This window comes from Salvelinus alpinus, chromosome 21, assembly GCF_045679555.1.
Source record: "Salvelinus alpinus chromosome 21, SLU_Salpinus.1, whole genome shotgun sequence".
Taxonomy (NCBI): Eukaryota; Metazoa; Chordata; class Actinopteri; order Salmoniformes; family Salmonidae; genus Salvelinus; species Salvelinus alpinus.
Genome location: NC_092106.1, coordinates 51,167,177 through 51,177,176, shown reverse-complemented (window position 1 = coordinate 51,177,176; position 10,000 = coordinate 51,167,177). Strand labels below are relative to the sequence as shown.

The window sequence follows — 10,000 nt, the reverse complement described above, 5'->3', positions numbered from 1 at the left end:
TCAGAGGATTTACACACCTCCTGAGACGTGCACGACACAGGCACACAACAGGAACTTTAAACCCCACACCTCTCAGACACAGGCACATGACAGGCACTAACTTCTTATGGCTGGGGGCAGTATTGAGTAGCTTGGATGAATAAGGTGCCCAGAGTAAACTGCCTGCTACTCAGTCCCAGAAGCTAAGATATGCAGATTTAGTAGATTTGGATAGAAAACACTCTGAAGTTTCTAAAACTGTTTGAATGATGTCTGTGAGTATAACAGAACTCATATGACAGGCAAAACCCTGAGAAAAAATCCAACCAGGAAGTGGGAAATCTGAGGTTTGTAAGTTTGCCTACCCAATATACAGTGTCTGTGGTCATATTGCACTTCCTAAGGCTTCTAGATGTCAACAGTCTTTAGAACCTTGTTTGATGCTTCTACTGTGAAGGACGAGGGAATGAGAGCTGATTGAGTCATGGGTCTGGCAGAGTGCCACGGGCTCACTCAGGCGCGCCCCCGTGAGAGTTAGCTGCGTTCCATCGCATTTCTACAGACAAAGGAATTCTCTGGTTGAAACATTATTGAAGATTTATCTTAAAAATATCCTAAAGATTGATTCTATACATCGTTTGACATGTTTCTATGAACTGTAATGGAATTTTCTTACTTTGTCTGCCCTGCGCGTCAGCAATTTGGATTTTGGAACTAAACGCGCAAACAAAAAGGAGGTTTTTGGACATAAATTATGGACGTTGTCGAACAAAACAAACATTTATTGTGGAACTGGGATTCCTGGGAGTGCATTCTGATGAAGATCAAAGGTAAGTGAATATTTATAATACTATTTCTGACTTCTGTTGACTCCACAACATGGCGGATATCTGTATGGCTTGTTTGGGCTCTGAGCGCAGTACTCAGATTATAGCATGGTGTGCTTTTTCCGTAAAGTTTTTTTGAAATCTGACACAGCGGTTGCATTAAGGAGAAGTTTATCTAAAGTTTCATGTGTAATACTTGTATCTTTTATCAATGTTTATTATGAGTATTTCTGTAAATTGATGTGGCTCTCCGCAAAATCACTGGATGTTTTGGAGGCAAAACATTACTGAACATAACACGCCAATGTAAACTGAGATTTTTGGATATAAATATAAACTTTATCGAACAAAACATACATGTATTGTGTAACATGAAGTCCTATGAGTGTCATCTGATGAAGATCATCAAAGGTTAGTGATTCATTTTATCTCTATTTCTGCTTTTTGTGACTCCTCTCTTTGGCTGGAAAAATGGCTGTGTTTTTCTGTGACTAGGTGCTGACCTAATATAATCGTATGGTATGCTTTTGTCGTAAAGCCTTTTTGAAATCGGACACTATGGTGGGATTAACAACAAGTTTATCTTTAAAATGGTGTATAATACTTGTATGTTTAAGGAATTTTAATTATGAGATTTCTGTTGTTTGAACTTGGCTCCCTGCACTTTCACTGTCAAGTCGATCGCGTTAACGGGATCTCAGCCATAAGAAGTTAAACCCCACACCTCTCAGACACAGGCATACAGTACTAAACCAGTGGTACAGAAATCCCTTAATTTACCAGGGTCTATTATTCAGAGCACTGATCTAGGATCTTTCCATATTATCTTATTCGCTGTAATCTTAAAAAGAGGTACTGATCCGAGATCTGCACTCCTACGCTGAGACGCGTTGTGGGCCCAGATCTAGCCAGTGATTAACAGTACGGTTAACACCATGTCGTTCCCTACAGCAGGGGTGTCAAACTCATTTCCCCCCCGCGGGCCGCAAATCGGTCTTCACAGAGGTCCCGAAGGCTGCACATCAAATAGATGTAAAATATTTCACACCAACATTTTGCCAAAAATAGTTGTCTATCCATCGCTTTCGAATTTCCAATGCTCCCTGACTGTCTAGCTCTCGTTTCAATGACTTATCAAGCTGGTCAGAGTGAAGAGACTATAGATCTAATCCCCTAATCTTGTTGAGTGTGCATCATTACTGCACTGTATTATACGGACCGGAATTATGCACCTCGTTTCAAACCATGAACCTGGGAGAGAACTTGTGATGCTGGTGCAGGACACGCAGCCTACAAAGTTAATTATAGGCTAGCCAATTAGGGACTACAGATGATTTATCAAGCTGGTCATCGAATAGGCTAGCCAATTAGATTTTGAAATATAATAGGGCCCGTTTAATATTTGCATAATTAGTAGGCTGACTCATGCATACCTTTCATAATATTTCCCTTCGTGTTGTGCGAAGTGCCTACCGCCGTCCTCTATTGTCGATTCATTCCTTCCTCGCTTCCAACAGTTAACTGAAATGTTTTGTTGTCCTGATCATCATCATCATTATTGTAATGACACACTTGAACAATATAGGACTAGAATAAGATGCAGATGGCTTTCTAGTCTCTTCGTGAAGATTGAATGGCTACAGGTCTGAACAAATAAACAGCTCTAGCCTACCGCCATCCTGCGTTCTCTCTTCTTTCAGGCTCCCACGGCTGTGGCCATGAGTTCTATTGGCTTCTGTATTTAACATTCAGCAAACAAGAGCTTGCTTCCCTCTTCCAATAGTCGATTACGGTAGTATAAGAAATGCTAAAAAAATAAGTTCTTCCAGAAAGCTATTCTAGTCTAGCTTTTCCTACTTCTCCAAGAGCAAACACGTTGTTTTTTTTAAAGGAGAAAGGCCAAAACTTGAATTGTGCAAGAGAAAGTAACACGCTTATGCATAGCCTATCATTCATTAGCTAAATATCAAGGCTAATAACTGCACTGAATTTATAATAAAAAAAATATATATATATATATATATATATATAAGATGACCTCTGAAAGCCAGATGGAGATATGTAAATTACACAAACACACACGTAGTCCTTATATTACTGTATCATAGCGCCCACTATGGAAATAAGTCAGATTTTATTGTGCAATATTACTTAAAATTGTGTGTGTACAGTTGAAGTCGGAAGTTTACATACACCTTAGCCAAATACATTTAAACTCAGTTTGTCACAATTCCTGACATTTAATCCTAGTAAAAATTCTGTTTTAGGTCAGTTAGGATCACTACTTTATTTTAAGAATGTGAAATGTCAGAATAATAGGAGAGAGAATGATTTATTTCAGCTTTTATTTCTTTCATCACATTCCCAGTGGGTCAGAAGCTTACATGCACTCAATTAGTATTTGGTAGCATTGCCATTTTGCCATAACTTTGGAAGTATGCTTGGGGTCATTGTCGATTTGGAAGACCCATGTGCAACCAAGCTTTAACTTCCTGACTTATATCTTGAGATGTTGCTTCAATATATCCACATAATTTTCCTTCCTCGTGATGCTATCTAGTTTGTGAAGTGCACCAGTCCCTCCTGCAGCAAAGTACCCCCACAACCCGTGTTTCACGGTTGGGATGGTGTTCTTCAGCTTGCAAGCATCCCCCTTTTTCCTCCAAACATAACGATGGTCATTATGGCCAAACAGTTATATTTTTGTTTCATCAGACCAGAGGACATTTCTCCAAAAAGTACAATCTTTGTCCCCATGTGCAGTTGCAAACCGTAGTCTGGCTTTTTTATGGCGGTTTTGGAGCAGTGACTTCTTCCTTGCTGAGCGGCCTTTCAGGTTATGTCGATATAGGGCTTGTTTTACTGTGGATATAGATACTTTTGTACCTGTTTCCTCCAGCATCTTCACAAGGTCCTTTGCTGTTGTTCTGGGATTGATTCGCACTTTTCGCACCAAAGTACGTTCATCTCTAGGAGACAGAACGCGTCTCCTTCCTGAGCGGTATGACGGCTGCGTGGTCCCATGGTGTTTATACTTGCGTACTATTGTTTGTACAGATGAGCGTGGTACCTTCAGGCGTTTGGAAATTGCTCCCAAGGATGAAGGGTATACAAATTATTTTCTGAGGTCTTGGCTGATTTCTTTAGATTTTCCCATGATGTCAAGCAAAGAGGCACTGAGTTTGAAGGTAGGCCTTGAAATACATCCACAGGTACACCTCCCAGTTGACTCAAATGATGTCAATTAGCCTATCAGAAGCTTCTAAAGCCATAACAATTTTCTGGAATTTTCCAAGCTGTTTAAAGGCACAGTCACAACTTAGTGTATGTAAACTTCTGACCCACTGGTATTGTGATACAGTGAATTATAAGTGAAATAATCTGTTTGGGGAAAATGACTTGTGTCATGCAAAGTAGATGTCCTAACCAACTTGCCAAAACTATAGTTTGTTAACAAGAAATTTGTGGAGTGTTTGAAAAACGAGTTAATGACTCCAACCTAAGTGTATGTAAACTTCCGACTTCAACTGTAATTTTTTTTTTTTTTTTTTACTGACAAATAAAATTTATCCAAACTGTGCAGCGGCAATTTGATTAACGGAAAGAGACATCCGTTACAAAACACCAAAAAGTTGAATGACATTCAGAGATTGTCAAGCCAAGCTTTCCATACTGGGTAAGACTACCAGGTAGGGAGGCATGTGTTTTCTGTTTGTCCAGATTGACAAACCAAGCCTTCTATACTGGGTAAGACTACCAGGTAGGGAGGCATGTGTTTTCTGTTTGTCCAGATTGACAAGCCAAGCCTTCTATACTGGGTAAGACTACCAGGTAGGGAGGCATGTGTTTTCTGTTTGTCCAGATTGACAAGCCAAGCCTTCTATACTGGGTAAGACTACAAACATAGGGTAGTTACAGTTGTTAAATTGTGGTCGTAAACGTTATTGAGTTAATTCTATGACGTGGAGGGTGTTCAATTTATTTTACAGAACAAGGGGAGGATCAAGTGAAAATAAACTCAGCAAACAAAGAAACGTCCCTTTTTCAGGACCCCGTCTTTCAAAGATGATTCGTAAAAATCCAAATAACTTCACAGATCTTCATTGTAAAGGGTTTAAACACTGTTTCCCATGCTTGTTCAATGAACCATAAATACTTAATGAACATGCACCTGTGGAACGGTCGATAAGACACTAACAGCTTACAGACGGTAGGTAATTAAGGTCAGAGTTATGAAAACTTAAAACACTAAAGAGGCCTTTCTAATGACTCTGAAAAACACAAAAAAAAAGATGCCCAGGGTCCCTGATCATCTGCGTGAACGTACCTTAGGCATGCTGCAAGGAAGCATGAGGACTGCAGATGTGGCCAGGGCAATAAATTGCAATGTCCGTACTGTGAGACGCCTAAGACAGCGCTACAGGGAGACAGGACGGACAGCTGATCATCCTCGCATTGGCAGACCACGTGTAACAACACCTGCACAGGATCGGTTCATACGAACATCACACCTGCGGGACAGGTACAGGATGACAAAAACTGCCCGAGTTACACCAGGAACGCACAATCCCTCCATCAGTGCTCAGACTCTCAACCTATTGTGGACAGAGGCTGGACTGAGGGCTTGTAGGCCTGTTGTAAAGGCAGATCCTCACCAGACATCACCGGCAACAACGTCGCCTATGGGCACAAACCCATAGTCGCTAGACCAGACAGGACTGGCAAAAAGTGCTCTTCACTGACGGGTCGCGGTTTTGTCTTACCAGGGGTGATGGTCAGATTCGCAATTATCGTCGAAGGAATGAGTGTTACACCGAGGCCTGTACTCTGGAGCGGGATCGATTTGGAGGTGGAGGGTCCGTCATGGTCTGGGGCGGTGTGTCACAGCATCATCGAACTGAGCTTGTTGTCCATTGCAGGCAATCTCAACGCTGTGCTTTACAGGGAAAACATCCTCCTCCCTCATGTGGTATCCTTCCTGCAGGCTCATCCTGACATGACCCTCCAGCATGACAATGCCACCAGCCATACTACTCGTTCTGTGCATGATTTCCTGCAAGACAGGAATGTCAGTGTTCTGCCATGGCCAGCGAAGAGGCCGGATCTCAATCCCATTGAGCACGTCTGGGACCTGTTGGATCGGAGGGTGAGGGCTAGGGCCGTTCCCCCCAGAAATATCCGGGAACTTGCAGGTGCCTTGGTGGAAGAGTGGGGTAACATCTCACAGCAAGAACTGGCAAACCTGGTGCAGTCCATGAGGAGGAGATGCGCTGCAGTACTTAATGCAGCTGGTGGCCACACCAGATACTGACTGTTACTTTTGATTTTGAATCCCCCTTTGTTCAGGGACACATTATTCCATTTCTGTTAGTCACATGTCTGTGGAACTTGTTCAGTTTATGTCTCAGTTGTTGAATCTTATGTTCATACAAATATTTACACATGTTAAGTTTGCTGAAAATAAACGCAGTTGACAGTGAGAGGATGTTTCTTTTTTTGCTGAGTTTATGTATTAAGTTTAAATGACACCTTGAGTTGGACCCGCCCCTCCCCCACAGGACCATGCCTCAGGACTACCTGGCCTGATGACTCCTTGCTGTCCCCAGTCCACCTGGTCTTGCTGCTGCTCCAGTTTCAACTGTTCTGCCTGCGGCTAGGGAACCCTGACCTGGTCACCAGACGTGCTACCTTGTCCCGGACCTGCTGTTTTGGACTCTCTCTCTAGCGCACCTGCTGTCTCTAACTCTGAATGATCGGCTATGAAAAGCCAACTGACATTTACTCCTGAGGTGCTGACCTGTTCCACCCTCTACAACCACTGTGATTATTTTCATCTGACCCTGCTGGTCATATATGAACGTTAGTACATGGCCAAGATGTTCAGTTATAATCTCTACCAGCACAGCCGGAAGAAGACTGGCCACCCCTCATAGCCTGGTTCCTCTCTAGGTTTCTTCCTAGGTTCCTGCCTTTCTAGGGAGTTTTTCCTAGCCACCGTGCTTCTACATCTGCATTGCTTGATGTTTGGGGTTTTAGGCTGGGTTTCTGTACATCACTTTGTGATCACTATTAGTACGAACAAACACTATTACTAGTACTAACTATCACTATTACAGTACTAACGATCACTATAACTAACGTTACAGAGAGATCAAGGTTTATGAAAGCTTTTAGGAAAACATAACAGTGGTATTATACCTACAGCTCAAGTGTCAGAAGGGGATTAACACAGCCACGGTTTAGTTCCCTAAACAAGCCCAGGCAGTAAACATAGGTACAAGTTTTACAACCTCGAGAGTTCACAGAGGGACACATCCTAATTCCAGTTAAAACACAACTATAGATAGTACATCTCTACTCTATCACAGTACCTGCTGGGGTCCAGTATTCAGGGCCTACACATTATAGAATGTGACAGTACCTGCTGGGGTCCAGTATTCAGGGCCTACACATTATAGAATGTGACAGTACCTGCTGGGGTCCAGTATTCAGGGCCTACACATTATATAATAGAATGTGACAGTACCTGCTGGGGTCCAGTATTCAGGGCCTACACATTATAGAATGTAATAGTACCTGCTGGGGTCCAGTATTCAGGGCCTACACATTATAGAATGTAATAGAATGTGACAGTACCTGCTGGGGTCCAGTATTCAGGGCCTACACATTATAGAATGTAATAGAATGTGACAGTACCTGCTGGGGTCCAGTATTCAGGGCCTACACATTATAGAATGTAATAGAATGTGACAGTACCTGCTGGGGTCCAGTATTCAGGGCCTACACATTATAGAATGTAATAGAATGTGACAGTACCTGCTGGGGTCCAGTATTCAGGGCCTACACATTATAGAATGTAATAGAATGTGACAGTACCTGCTGGGGTCCAGTATTCAGGGCCTACACATTATAGAATGTGACAGTACCTGCTGGGGTCCAGTATTCAGGGCCTACACATTATAGAATGTGACAGTACCTGCTGGGGTCCAGTATTCAGGGCCTACACATTATAGAATGTAATAGAATGTGACAGTACCTGCTGGGGTCCAGTATTCAGGGCCTACACATTATAGAATGTGAAAGTACCTGCTGGGGTCCAGTATTCGGGGCCTACACATTATAGAATGTGACAGTACCTGCTGGGGTCCAGTATTCAGGGCCTACACATTATAGAATGTAATAGAATGTGACAGTACCTGCTGGGGTCCAGTATTCAGGGCCTACACATTATAGAATGTAATAGAATGTGACAGTACCTGCTGAGGTCCAGTATTCAGGGCCTACACATTATAGAATGTAATAGAATGTGACAGTACCTGCTGGGGTCCAGTATTCAGGGCCTACACATTATAGAATGTGACAGTACCTGCTGGGGTCCAGTATTCAGGGCCTACACATTATAGAATGTGACAGTACCTGCTGGGGTCCAGTATTCAGGGCCTACACATTATAGAATGTGACAGTACCTGCTGGGGTCCAGTATTCAGGGCCTACACATTATAGAATGTGACAGTACCTGCTGGGGTCCAGTATTCAGGGCCTACACATTATAGAATGTAATAGAATGTGACAGTACCTGCTGAGGTCCAGTATTCAGGGCCTACACATTATAGAATGTAATAGAATGTGACAGTACCTGCTGGGGTCCAGTATTCAGGGCCTACACATTATAGAATGTGACAGTACCTGCTGGGGTCCAGTATTCAGGGCCTACACATTATAGAATGTGACAGTACCTGCTGGGGTCCAGTATTCAGGGCCTACACATTATAGAATGTGACAGTACCTGCTGGGGTCCAGTATTCAGGGCCTACACATTATAGAATGTGACAGTACCTGCTGGGGTCCAGTATTCAGGGCCTACACATTATAGAATGTAATAGAATGTGACAGTACCTGCTGGGGTCCAGTATTCAGGGCCTACACATTATAGAATGTAATAGAATGTGACAGTACCTGCTGAGGTCCAGTATTCAGGGCCTACACATTATAGAATGTAATAGAATGTGACAGTACCTGCTGGGGTCCAGTATTCAGGGCCTACACATTATAGAATGTGACAGTACCTGCTGGGGTCCAGTATTCAGGGCCTACACATTATAGAATGTGACAGTACCTGCTGGGGTCCAGTATTCAGGGCCTACACATTATAGAATGTGACAGTACCTGCTGGGGTCCAGTATTCAGGGCCTACACATTATATAATAGAATGTGACAGTACCTGCTGGGGTCCAGTATTCAGGGCCTACACATTATAGAATGTAATAGAATGTGACAGTACCTGCTGGGGTCCAGTATTCAGGGCCTACACATTATAGAATGTAATAGAATGTGACAGTACCTGCTGGGGTCCAGTATTCAGGGCCTACACATTATAGAATATAATGTGACAGTACCTGCTGGGGTCCAGTATTCAGGGCCTACACATTATAGAATGTAATAGAATGTGACAGTACCTGCTGGGGTCCAGTATTCAGGGCCTACACATTATAGAATGTGACAGTACCTGCTGAGGTCCAGTATTCAGGGCCTACACATTATAGAATAGAATGTGACAGTACCTGCTGAGGTCCAGTGTTCAGGGCCTACACATTATAGAATGTAATAGAATGTGACCGTACCAGCTGGGGTCCAGTATTCAGGGCCTACACATTATAGAATGTGACAGTACCTGCTGGGGTCCAGTATTCAGGGCCTACACATTATAGAATGTAATAGAATGTGACAGTACCTGCTGGGGTCCAGTATTCAGGGCCTACACATTATAGAATGTAATAGAATGTGACAGTACCTGCTGGGGTCCAGTATTCAGGGCCTACACATTATATAATGTAATAGAATGTGACAGTACCTGCTGGGGTCCAGTATTCAGGGCCTACACATTATAGAATGTAATAGAATGTGACAGTACCTGCTGGGGTCCAGTATTCAGGGCCTACACATTATAGAATGTAATAGAATGTGACAGTACCTGCTGGGGTCCAGTATTCAGGGCCTACACATTATAGAATGTAATAGAATGTGACAGTACCTGCTGGGGTCCAGTATTCAGGGCCTACACATTATAGAATGTAATAGAATGTGACAGTACCTGCTGGGGTCCAGTATTCAGGGCCTACACATTATAGAATGTAATAGAATGTGACAGTACCTGCTGGGGTCCAGTATTCAGGGCCTACACATTATAGAATGTA

General features: G+C 42.9%; 1 protein-coding gene across 2 annotated transcripts in view; it reads right to left on the bottom strand.

The window, feature by feature from the left end:
* fndc3a (fibronectin type III domain containing 3A) overlaps nucleotides 1-10,000 on the bottom strand; it is a 206,337-nt gene that overhangs the window by 175,583 nt on the left and 20,754 nt on the right. The window lies entirely within an intron of this gene.